We start from the raw sequence: 12,728 nt of genomic DNA on the forward strand, positions 1-12,728 counted from the left end.
AATAGGTTTCTTCCCTCATGCACCCTCTCCTTCCCAATTCATGGATATATTTCAACAGCTAATGATAAATTCAGAGTCTGGGCAAGTCAATCCAAGCCTCCATCAGAGAATGGTAGCTACATACACACACCCAATTTCTCAACATTACACACCGGGTGGCTCAGATGGTGAAGAATCTGCCTGCAATGCGGGAGACGCAGGTTTGATCCCTGAGTTAGGAAGACCCCCTGGAGAAGGAAATGGCAACCCACTCCAGGATTCTTGCCTGGGAAATCCTATGGACAGAGAAGCCTGGCAGGCTAAAGTCCCTGGGGCTGCAAAAGAGTCAGACATGACTGAGTGACTAGCACTTTCACTTTCAGGAAACAACTAACACAGCTATAAAGACTATAGTGAACTATAGGGAATACAGAACTATATTTCAGAATAGTATGAAGTCAAGAGAATGGCTTTTATATATATTGGTTACAAATTACTAGACAAACTTTATTGATTTTTAATAATACATTCATTAAAGTAATGTAAGAATTATAGAAAGGACAATAAAAATCATCAATAATAGTAGTACAGGTCAATATCCTAGTAAGAATTTTGTTGTATGTATGTGTGTGTGCACACACAGAGTAAAGATGCACATATGTATTTGCTTTTAATTTATGTTCGATCCCTGGGTTGGGAAGAACACCTGGAAAAGGGAAAGGCTACCCACTCCAGTATTCTAGCCTGGAGAATTCCACGGACTGTATAGTCCATGGGGTCACAAAGAGCTGGACATGACTGAGCGACTTACACTTTCACTATAACATATATGAGTTATGAGTACAATCATCCCTCGGTATCCATGAGTGTCAGGTTCTAGGACCCCAGTGGATACCAAAATCTTCAGGTGCTCAACTCTTTTACATAAAATAGCCTAGAATTTGAATATAACCTATGCACATTCTCCCATATATTTTAAATCACCTCTAGATTACTTAAAACAGCTCATATAATTTTAATGCTATATAAAAGCTATAAATACAATGTAAATGCATATAAATAGTTGCCATGGCACACTACAAATTCAAATTTTGCTTTTTGGAACATTCTGGATTGTTTTTTGTTTTTTTTTTTCTGAATATATTCCATTTGTGGTTGGCTGAATTCTCTGGTGAGGAACCCATGGATATCGAGGGTCAACTGTACTTTCAGAGTTGCAAAACTATGCATACCTTAATCTATATTATCAATTTGTCCTCTAGAAATATAATTCCATTTCTACTTACTGATCCCAGTCAACAGTTCTTATTTATACATAATTTTTGAGAACCTTGGATATCTGAAAAACCTTTGCCTGTTTGAAAAATAAAACATCTTATTCTTGTCTTAATTTGCTTAATTTTGACTACTTGTAATGATGAACATGTTTTAATGTGATTATTAGCCTTTTTAATTTTGTGAATTGTTATAACCTTTGCTCATTTTTATTGGATTTTTATCTTTTATCTTTTTACTTATAAGATTTTTATATTAAAAATATTAACTTTGTACGAATCATGTTCTGAAAATATTTCCTTGTCTACATTCTGAATTTTTTCCCAAATTTATTATCATAGCACTTATTTATCAGCATTTGTAATTTAAAAGATCTTTATCTCCAAAAGCCATGTCCACGAGTATTAATAGTGACTTTCATCTTATGAACACTTCATTCTTAAATTTTTTGTTCTTTTTAGTCTGTAACATTTTAGTCCAAAAGAAACTTTAAAACAGCTTAGTATGTGAGACTCATGAAATATAACAGTTTGAACAAAAAGAAAAACTGTAAACTTTGGAAAGGAACAGAAAAATAAAAATTGCTTTAAACATATGGAAATGTGCTTATCAATTAAGCATAATTTTGGTTCTAAGTTTCCTGGCAACAGAGACAAAATAACAGAAAACAGAGTGCTACAGCTGTTCTAATATTTTATTTTTAAAATGAAAAGCATATTAGTTTATTGGGGATGACAGTTTTTCCTATAACTTAACTCTAAATGATCATCTGGGTTTTGATCCATATTCCATAGCATGGGGCTATGGAATTCATCAATTAATTCATTCAGTTCATGATGCCTGAATGTTTAATATGTGCTATGCTGAGGCTCTGGCCTTAGCTATAGGACTGTTATTCTTGGGTCCTAAGCAAAAGTCTTTCCTTCATCACTGTACCTTGTGTTGGTCCATATTCTCCAACTGCTTTACCCGAAGTAGAAAACTTGGAAAAACTGACTTTGTATAATATTTGTGTTTCTTTTGGTTGTAAAGGTAGATTTTTTTTTTTTTAATTGCGTTACTAGGACGGTATTAGAGCACCTGTAATCCAATAAATTCTTGAATAAGCAAGCTTCAGAAATAGCAAAAATCAAGGCAATTCCAGAAACCTCAATTCTGGAAGCTTTGGGGGTTTGTATATCTTTTTTTAAGAGCAGTGGATGAGGGACTCTGGCTACAACTTAGAACCAACAGATAAGACTGCTTTAAAGAACCATGTGCAGGCCCCATCTCAAACCAATTAAATAAGTTTCAGGGGCCCAGGCCTACTCAGCAGTATGTTTTAAGTGTCCCAGGTGATTTTAACATGCATTTGATGTGGAACTGCTCTAGAGAACTGCATTTAATATAATAATGCTGCAAAACAACCCTTAGTCTCCTAGTGAATTTCTCTCAGTTCAGCATGCGGAATCCCAAGAGCAGAGAAGGTGACCGGTCCAATTTCACAACAACAAGGACCATGGGCTGTGTCAGTCACGGCCCTAGGGGAGGCTCACGAACCAGAACATGGCTGCAGGATACGTAGACCAGCTGTGCTGGTCGCCTGGGATTAAGGAGCTTCCTGGGACATGAGGCTTTGGGTACTAAAACTGGGAGAAGTCCAGGGCTTCCCTCATAGCTCAGCTGGTAAAGAATCCGCCTGCAATGCAGGAGACCCTGGTTCAGTTCCTGGGTTGGGAAGATCCCCTGGTGAAGGGATAGGCTACACACTCCAGTATTCTTGGGCTTCCCTTGTGGCTCAGCTGGTAAAAAAATCCACTTGCAATGCAGGAGACCTGGGTTCGATCCCTGGGTTGGGAAGATCCCCTGGAAAAGGGAAAGGCTACCCACTCCAGTATTCTGGCCTGGAGAATTCCATGGACTTTGTCCATGGTGTCACAAAGAATTGGACACGACTGGGTGACTCACTTTCAGGCAAATGGAGGCAAATGGTCACCTTTGCAGGGAGCCACACCTGCGGGGCAGGGTAAGGAGGGATTCTCAGGAGTGGGATGGGGCAGTTGAGAAGGTCAAAAGTGCTGCATCACATTATACAATCTCCATGTTTGTAGAGCTCACACCATCTGAAGTGTCTTGTCATTGACTTTCTTGTCATTGACATTTCCAGTGGGAGGAAGGGATATGGATTTGGTGATTTACCTGTGGTGCTACAGAAAGTACACATTTCACACCATCTCACCATATTTAATGCAGCATATTTCAAAGAACTGGTCTTCCCAGATGGCTCAATGATAAAGAATCTGCCTGCAATTCAGGAGACATGGGTTTGATCCCTGGCTTGGGAAGATTCCCCTGGAGGAGAAAATGGCAACCCACTCCAGTATTCTTGCCTGGAAAATTCTATGGACAGAGGAGCCTGATGGGCTACAGTCCATGGCGTCTCAAAGAGTCAGACATGATTTAGCAACTAAACAACAACAATTTCAAAGAATAGGTAAAACTGAAATAAGTTTGGTGATTTAGATTACAGAAACTCTTTTACGATTTTTGTACACCTGGCAGCAAAAATCTTAAGTATATATAGTAAAGGAATTAACTTTTACTTTTATAAATCCTGTATTGATGCTCTAAGACGCTTTAAGTCAACGTCATAACTGAAATTTAAAATCCCAAATGTAGAATTGCAAAAGTGTCAGGAATGTTATCTCTGACAGCCAAGTGTTACCCTTTTCCACATTTTAAAATGAAAACATACAAAAAGTTGGACACTTTAACTTAAAAATGACATGCTATTTCCAGTGTCTCTGCTCTCTGCTAGTCAGACGTGGCTGGATGACTTTTTAAAAATCTCGATTGTTTCTAATTCAGTGGGCCAAGGGACCACTGGGCCATAAGGTGATGGCAAGGGGGGAGGTCCAAACATTCATATGGGTGATTTTTCTGACCATAATAGCATATCTGGATGAAGAAGAACACAACAGCCTCTTAAATTATAAACTCTGTGATGAATGTACCTCTTCATACAATACAACAGGCATTCTGGAAATCTACTGTACAGCTTCTAGGAGAAGTAGTAAGATCCAGAGGTCCCTAGGACTCCCAGACCAAAATAAACAATGCCAATGGCACAAGGCATTTGGGAACACAAAATGTAATTTATTATATATATATACAAGAATGCTGGGTGAGTTGAAAATTCTCTCCAACCATAGAAAGGAGAGGTCTACAATAGATTTAACACTGAAAGTTTAACACTGACTCAAGATATATTCTGCAAAGGAAAAACAGTGTCCTTGGAGTATGGAAGGAAGACCTAATCAATATAATGCTGAACCAACCTAACAACAAATGCTGTCCTACCTACAGAAACCACAGCTACAAAACTCCCAATTGAAACAAGTACAAATCACTGCCTGTGATGTATATTTTCAGAAATGCATTCTCAGAAATAATCTTGCTTTGAGAGTCTGAAAATAAGACAGGTCTCATGATTCTGGTGCCCCCCTCCCCCGAAGAGATTATAACTTCCCAGTTGGTGATAGTGGTAAAGAACCCACCAGCCAATGCAGGAGACATAAGAGACTCAGTTCAACCCCCAGATCAGCAAGATCCTCTGGAGCAAGCGAACAGCTACACACTCCAGTATTCTTGCCTGGAGAATCCAATGGATAGAAGGGGTTGGCGGGCTACAGTCTACAGGGCTGCAAAGAGTTGGACACAACTAAAGTGACTTAGCACACACACAAAGAAATTATAATCACATGGACAATAAATGTTAAAATTTCAGACAAAGACTACAAGTAAAGAAACACAAAAGAAAAGGACAACTTTCTTTCCAAGGAGACCAAGCGGCTTTTCTGAGCTATAATTTTCTGGTTTGCCTACGTTCTAAATATGTACTTCTTTACTTAGAAGATGGGAAATGGTTTATATTCCTCAAAATATTCAAATAATCAATAGTAAGTCAAAAAACAAAGAGAGAAACCAGAAACCAGCAACAACTAGAGTATTGCTCTGTAGACTAATCCAGTTAATACTGAAAGGAGAAAAATAAAATAATTCAAATTAAGTGTAAATGGAAGGGCCTGGAATAACTTGCCTGGTTGGATTTCCCCTAATATGTAATGTTTATGACCTCAGCATTTACACTAACTCTACTTCTCTGTCAATAGCACAAGCCCCTGTTAAAACAGCCTTTTTATAGGGAGAACAAGATGGCGGAGGAGTAGGTGGACATGGAGTACATCTCTCTCCACGGATACATCAGGAATACACCTTCAGACACAGAAGTGCATGCAGAACACCAGCCGAGAGCGGACAGGAGGACCTGACCAGTGGAAAAGAATATATAGAGCCAGGCAAAACTTGGTAGGACGAAGGAACTAGGAGGAAAAACAGGAGTGTTAGTAGGACTGGACCTGCCCTCGGCCAGTAGGGGAAATGAAGCAGGGGTCCGATCCCCACATCGGGGCAATGGTCTGAGTCAGAGGAGAAACATTTAAGGCTGAGAGTGAAACAGCTAATCTGTGGCAGCCAAAATGGAATGAGGATCAGACAGGCCTTCCTTGCCGCAGCCATACATACCACGAATAGGGACACAGGTCTCCTGGAAGGTTCAGCCACTGGGAGCTGGAGTTTAGGGATAGTGGAGCAATCCCAGTGCAAGGGCTGCTGTTGACTGTGGACAGACGGATTGAGGGGATGTGAGGGCGGAGACTGTGGTGGGAAATACCTGTGGAGGAAAGCCGGGCAGCCATGGAAGCAAGAGGACACCTCCGAGTCACGCGCAGGGTGTGGAGCCATCACCATAGCCTCTCACTCCCCACAGCCAGCATCAGCAGCTGAACAATAGAGAGGCTGGCCCATCAAACGTCTGATGCACTGACCTACAGAGTAGGACCCCACCCAGGGTGCCCCTTTAAGTGCCTGACGTGCCGATCTACAAAGTAGGACCCCAGTATGGGGGCCCTTCTATGTGCCTGACTTGCCAAGCAACAGAGAAGGACCCCAGGCAAGGGAGCCCTCTAAGTGCCTGAATGGGTGGAGCTACGGAGAAAGACTGGCCAAAGAGGCCTTCTGATCCTCAACTACAAGAGGCTTGAAAAAAGACTCTCATAGGGCCATAACTCCTGCAGCGGAGACAGTCTGTGTCCCTGCACACGTGGCACCACCAGGGTCCCCGCAAGCCAAGCAGCTGCACTACCTTCACGCTCAACACTCACTCGGGCAGAGCTGCCACAGGCAAAAAAAGTCTTGCATCTATCCACGCAGGGTCGCTTCGGTAGTGTCCGACTTCTTGCCACCCTATAGACTATGGCCTGCCAGGCTTCTCTATCAGGGAGGGGGCTTCTCCAGGCAAGAATACTGAAGCGTATTGGCCAATACTGGTTGCCATACCCTTCTAGAGCACTGTATTTCCTGCTGCCCTAGCCGCCAACTCCCCTGAGTACCTGGTGCTGCCAGAAACCCTGCAACCCAAGCAGCTGCACCGCCTCCACACCTGGCCCTCACAGGGGCAAACCCAAGTCCTCCAGGACAGCCTCAGGAGCAACTCCAGTGGACAACCCACATGTAGAGGTGGAAATAAAACCGCAATTGAAACCCAGGAGCAGTGTGGCTAAGGAAGAAGACCCAACACTTTCCCACCAGCTATACAAGTTGCAGATTAAATCCACGCAATCAACTAGGCAGACTCTGTGTCTATGGAATATATAAAAGGACACTGAGAGTTCCCACAAAAGAAAATGCACTAGCTCTGATAACTGTGGACATTGGAGGCAAGAACACACAGGAATAGGACCAAATTAGAATCTGAGTGCCCCCAGAGCAGGTCCAGAGATCAGCACAGTGCTGGAGGGCCTCCTAGGGAGGTGAAGTAGACTATGACTCCTAGCAAGGGAAAGGACTCTGACAGCAATGACTCAAGAAAAACATTTGTTATTATTATGCTTTCACTTGTTCTGTATATTCTTTTGGATTTTTTTCCTCCCCCTCCCCCCATTGTAGTTGTCAATTTTATTGGTACTATGAAATCTAATTAAGCATTTGAGCTTTTTTTTTTATTTCTTCAGTCATATTTTTTTTACTGTTATTATAAACCTCTGCCTCTACGTTGGGCTTCTGTAATTCTGTGGAGTTTTCCTTTTTTTTTTCTCTTTTCTTTTTTTAATTTTAATTTTTAATTTTAAACCTATTATTTTTTCTACATTTATTCCTTTGTTTGCTTTTCCTACTGTTCTTTTCCCCTTGCAGTTAACCTTTAATGTATATAAATCTTCTTTATCTACTTCTATTTAACTTTGCATATCTATTCTTTCTTCCCTTTCTTCTAAACATATTTGTTATTTTCAATGCTTTATTCCCCAATTGGCATCTTGTTTTAGTTTTGTTTTCCAGTTTGTGTTTTAGTTAGTTTTTTCTGGTAGATATAATTTTTGCTTTCCTTTGTTCGCCAGGCCAGTCTATTGTACTTTATTTTTGTTGGACTGTTTTGATTTTGCTTATGGGTGTATATGTCTATGTGTATATTCAGTCACACTTTTTATTGTTGCTATAAACCTCTGCCTCCACATTGGGCTTTGACAGTTCTGTGGAGGTTTCCTTTTTTTTCTTCCTTTTTTCTTTCTTCTTCCATTTTTCTTTCTTTTTTACAATTTTAATTTTTTTAAGCCTATTATATTTTTTTCTACATTTATTCCTGTGTTTGCCTTTCCTACTCTTCTTTTCCCCTTGCAGTTAATCTTTAATGTATATAAACCTTCTTCATCTACCTCTATTTAACTTTGCATATCTATTCTATCTTTCCTTTCTTTCCTTTCCTCTCAACATACTTGTTAGTTTTGTTTTCAAGGTGCCACGTGGCACCTTGCTTATTTTTGTTTTCCAGTTTGTGCTTTGGTTAGTTTTGTTCTTAACTGGTAAGTAAAATTTTTCATTTCCTTTGTTCGCTGGGTCAGTCTACTGTACTTTATGTTTGTTGGACTGTTTTGACTTTGTTCATGGGTGTAAATGTATGTGTATATATTCCATTATTCTAATTATTATTTGCCTGATTTTGTAATGCCATTTGTCTGGAGTTGATCTTTGGTTTCATATTTTTGGATATTTGCTTTAATCTCACTTAATGCCATAACAAGCCACTTGTGGAATCTTCGTTCCTGACCAGAGATTAAGCCCTGAGCCTTTGGAGTGGGAGCACTGACTCCAAGACCCTAGACTACCAGAGAACTAACCCTGCTGCTGCCAAGTCGCTTCAGTCATGTCCGACTCTGTGCGACCCCATAGACGGCAGCCCGCCAGGCTCCGCCGTCCCTGGGATTCTCCAGGCAAGAACACTGGAGTGGGTTGCCATTTCCTTCTCCAGAGAACTAACCATAGGGAGAATCAAATAGTGAGAATTCATACAAAGGAAACCACTTGAATACAAGATCCAGTATCACCCAACTACCAGTAGCACCCTGAGCAGGACGCCTCATCTGAACAACAAACAAAACAAAAACACAAACCCGATCATCGGCAGACAGGATTACCACCTCACTCAGCCTTGCCCGTCAGAGGAGAAACAAACCAACCAACAGACAAGCAAAAACAGCACAAATCTCACCCTATGAAGCTCACACAAACCACTGGACCAACCTCAGGAGGTCAGAAACCAAAAGGAAGAAAGGATTCAACCTTGAAGCCTGGGAAAAGGAGACCTCACAAAGAATAAGTTAAAAAAAAATAATGAAAAGGCAGAGAAATACTACACAAATGAAGGAACAAACTAGGATCACAGAAGTCCAAATAAATGAAGAAGAAATAGGCAAACCACCTGAAAAAGAATTCAGAATAATGATAGTAAAGATGATCAAAAACCTTGAAAACAAAATGGAGACAATGCAGGAATTAATTAACAAAGACCTAGAAGAATTAAAGAATAAACATACAAACAACACAATTACTGAAATTAAAAATACTCTAGAAGGAATCCATAGCAGAATATATGAAGCAGAGGAACGAATCAGTGAGCTGGAAGAGAAAATGGTGGAAATAACTTCTGAAGAGCAGAATAAAGTAAAAATAATGAAAAAGAACAGAGGATAGTCTCAGAGACATCTTGGACAATATCAAATGCACCAACATTCGAATTATAGGGGTCCCAGAAGAAGAAGAGAAAAAGAAAGGGTATGAGAAAATTTTTGCACAGATTATAGCTGAAAATTTCCCCAACATGGAAAAGGAAATAGTCAATCAAATCCAAGAGGCACAAAGAGTCCCATACAGGATAAACCCAAGGAGAAACACGTCAAAACAGATACTAATCAAATTAACAAAGACTAAACATAAAGAAAGAATATTAAAAGCAGCAAGGGAGAAACAATAAGTACCATTGAAGGAAAACTCTATACACTTAACAGCTGATCTTTCAGCAGAAATGCTGCAGGCCAGAAGGGAATGGCAGGATATATTAAAAGTACTCAAAGGGAAAAATCTACAACCAAGATTACTGTATCCAGCTAAGATCTCAATCAAAATCGAAGGAGAAATAAAGAGCTTTTCAGACAAGTGAAAGTTAAGAGAATTCAGTATCACCAAACCAGCTTTACAACAAATGTTAAAGGGACTTACACAGTCAAGAAATACAAGAGAAGCAAAAAGATCTACAAAATCAACCCTAAGCAATTAAGGAAATGGCAATAGGAACATATATATCAATAATTACTTTAAATATAAATGGATTAAATGCTCCAACCAAAAGACACAGCTGAATGGATACCAAAACAAAACCCACATATATGCTGTCTACAAGAAACCCACTTCAGACCTGAAGACACAGAGAGACTGAAAGTGAGAGGATGGGAAATAGGAAGCAAAGAAAGCTGGAGTAGCAATCTTCATATCAGACAAAATAGACCTTAAAATAAAGATTACAAGAGATAAGGAAGGATACTACATAATGATCAAGGGATCACTCCAAGAGGAAAGCATAACAAATGTAAATATATATTCACCCAACATAGGAGCACCTCAATACATAAGACAAACACTAACAGACATAAAAAAAGAAACTGAAATAACATGATAATAGTAGGAGACTATTATCCCACTCACACCAATGGACAGATCATCAAAACAGAAAATTAATAAGGAAGCACAAGTCTTAAATGATACATTAGATAAGATGGATCTCATTGATATCTTCAGGACATTCCATCCAAATGGGGAAGAATACACCTTCTTCTCAAGTGCACATGGAACATTCTCCAAGATAGACCACATCTTGGGTCACAAATCAAACCTCAGTAAATTTAAGAAAATTGAAATCATATCAAGCATCTTCTCTGACCACAATGCTATGAGACTAGATATCAATTACAAGAAAAATACTGTAAGAATCACAAACACTTGGAGATTAAACAACACATTTTTAAATAACCAACAGGTTACTGAAGAAATAAAAAGGGAAATCAAAAAATTTCTAGAAACAAATGACAATGAAAACACGACAATTCAAAACCTATGGGATGCAGCAAAAGCAGTTTTAAGAGGGAAGTTTCTAACAATACAATCCTACCTCAAGAAACAAGAAAAACATCGAACAGACAACCTAACTTACACCTAAAACAACTGGAAAAAAAGAACAAAAATACCCCAAAATTAGTAGAAGGAAAGAAATCATAAAAATCTGAGCAGAAATAAATGAAAAAGAAATGAAAGAAACAATAGTAAAGATTAATAAAACTAAAGGCTGGTTTTCTGCAAAGAAAAAGAAAATGGACAAATTTTTAGCCTGATTCTTCAAGCAAAAAAGAGAGAAGAATCAAATCAACAAAATTAGAAATGAAAAAGGAGAGGTTACAAAGACAATGCAGAAATACAAAGGATTATAAGAGACTACTATGAACAACTATATGGCAATAAAATGGATAACATGGAAGAAATGGACAGATTCTTAGAAAAATTCAATCTTCCAAGACTGAACCAGGAAGAAATAGAAATTATGAACTCAATTACAATCACTGAAACTGAAGCTGTGATAAAAACTCTCCCAAAAAAGAGCCCAGGACCAGATGGCTTCACAGAAGTCTATCAAACATTTAGAGAAGAACTAATGCCTCTCCTTCTAAAACTCTTTCAAAAAATTGCAGAGGAAGGAACACTTCCAAACTCATTGTATGAGGCCACTATCACCCTGATACCAAAACCAGATAAAGACGACACAAAAAAAGAAAACTACAGGCCAATATCACTGATGAACATAGATGCAAAAATCTTCAACAAAATTTTAGCAAACAGAATTCAGCAACACATCAAAAAGCTCATACACCATGATCAAGTTGGGTTTATTCCAGTAATGCAAGGATTCCTCAATATATGCAAATCAATCAGTGTGATACACCATATTACCAAATTGAAAGATAAAAATCATATGGTAATCTCAATAGATGCAGAAGAAGCCTTTGACAAAATTCAGCACCCATTTATGATTCAGTCAGTTCAGTTCAGTTGCTCAGTCATGTCTGACACTTTGCAACCCCATGGACTGCAGCAGGCCAGGCCTCCCTGTCCATCACCAACTCCTTGAGTTTACTCAAACTCATGTCCACTGAGTCAGTGATGCCATTCAACCATCTCATCCTCTGTTGTCCCCTTCTCCTCCCGCCTTCAATCTTTCCCAGCATCAGGGTCTTTTCCAATGAGTCAGTTCTTCGCATCAGGTGGCCAAAGTGTTGGAATTTCAGCTACAACGTCAGTCCTTCCAATGAATATTCAGGACTTATTTCCTTTAGGATGGACTGGTTGGATCTCCTTTCAGTCCAAGGGACTCTCAAGAGTCTTCTCCAACACCACAGTTCAAAAGCATCAATTTTTCAGCACTCAGCATTTATGATTAAGACTCTTCAAAAAATGAGCATAGAAGGAACCTACCTCAACATAGTAAAGGCCATATATGACAAGCCTACAGCAAATATTATTCTCAATGGTGAAAAACTGAAAGCATTCCCCATAAGATCAGGAAGAAGACAAGGGTTTCCACTTTCACCACTATTATTCAACATAGTTTTGGAAGTCCTAGCTACAGCAATCAGAGAAGAAAAAGAAATAACAGGAATCCAGATCAGAAAAGAAGTAAAGCTCTCACTGTTTGCAGATGACATGATACTGTACATAGAAAACCCTAAAGATAGTATCAGAAAATTACTAGAGCTAATCAGTGAATTTAGCAATGTTGTAGGATACAAAACCAATACACAGAAATCGCTTGCATTTCTGTATACTAACAATGAAAAATAAGAAAGAGAAATTAAGGAATCAATCTCATTCATCATTGCAACAAAAAGAATTAAATATCTAGGAATAAACTTACCTAAGGAGACTAAAGAACTGTACACAGAAAATTATAAGACACTAATGAAAGAAATCAAAGATGACCTAAACAGATGGAGAGATATTTCATGTTCTTGGGTAGGAAGAATCAATATTGTGAAAATGATTATAATACCAAATACAAT

At 39.0% G+C, this 12,728-nt stretch overlaps 1 protein-coding gene and 1 long non-coding RNA gene across 16 annotated transcripts in view; one reads left to right on the top strand and one right to left on the bottom strand.

Annotated features, from left to right (window-relative positions):
* LOC145516665 (uncharacterized) overlaps positions 1-6,123 on the bottom strand; it is a 207,836-nt gene extending 201,713 nt beyond the window's left edge. The window contains exon 1 of the long non-coding RNA XR_014061631.1: positions 5,966-6,123. This is a non-coding gene — a long non-coding RNA (uncharacterized LOC145516665). The remainder of the gene's footprint in view (positions 1-5,965) is intronic.
* The window catches only part of LOC145516659 (uncharacterized), a 165,957-nt gene that overhangs the window by 133,311 nt on the left and 19,918 nt on the right, over positions 1-12,728 (top strand). The window lies entirely within an intron of this gene.

The sequence above is a fragment of the Giraffa tippelskirchi genome, chromosome 8 (assembly GCF_054371585.1).
Source record: "Giraffa tippelskirchi isolate mGirTip1 chromosome 8, T2T-mGirTip1v1.2.pri, whole genome shotgun sequence".
Lineage (NCBI taxonomy): Eukaryota > Metazoa > Chordata > Mammalia > Artiodactyla > Giraffidae > Giraffa > Giraffa tippelskirchi.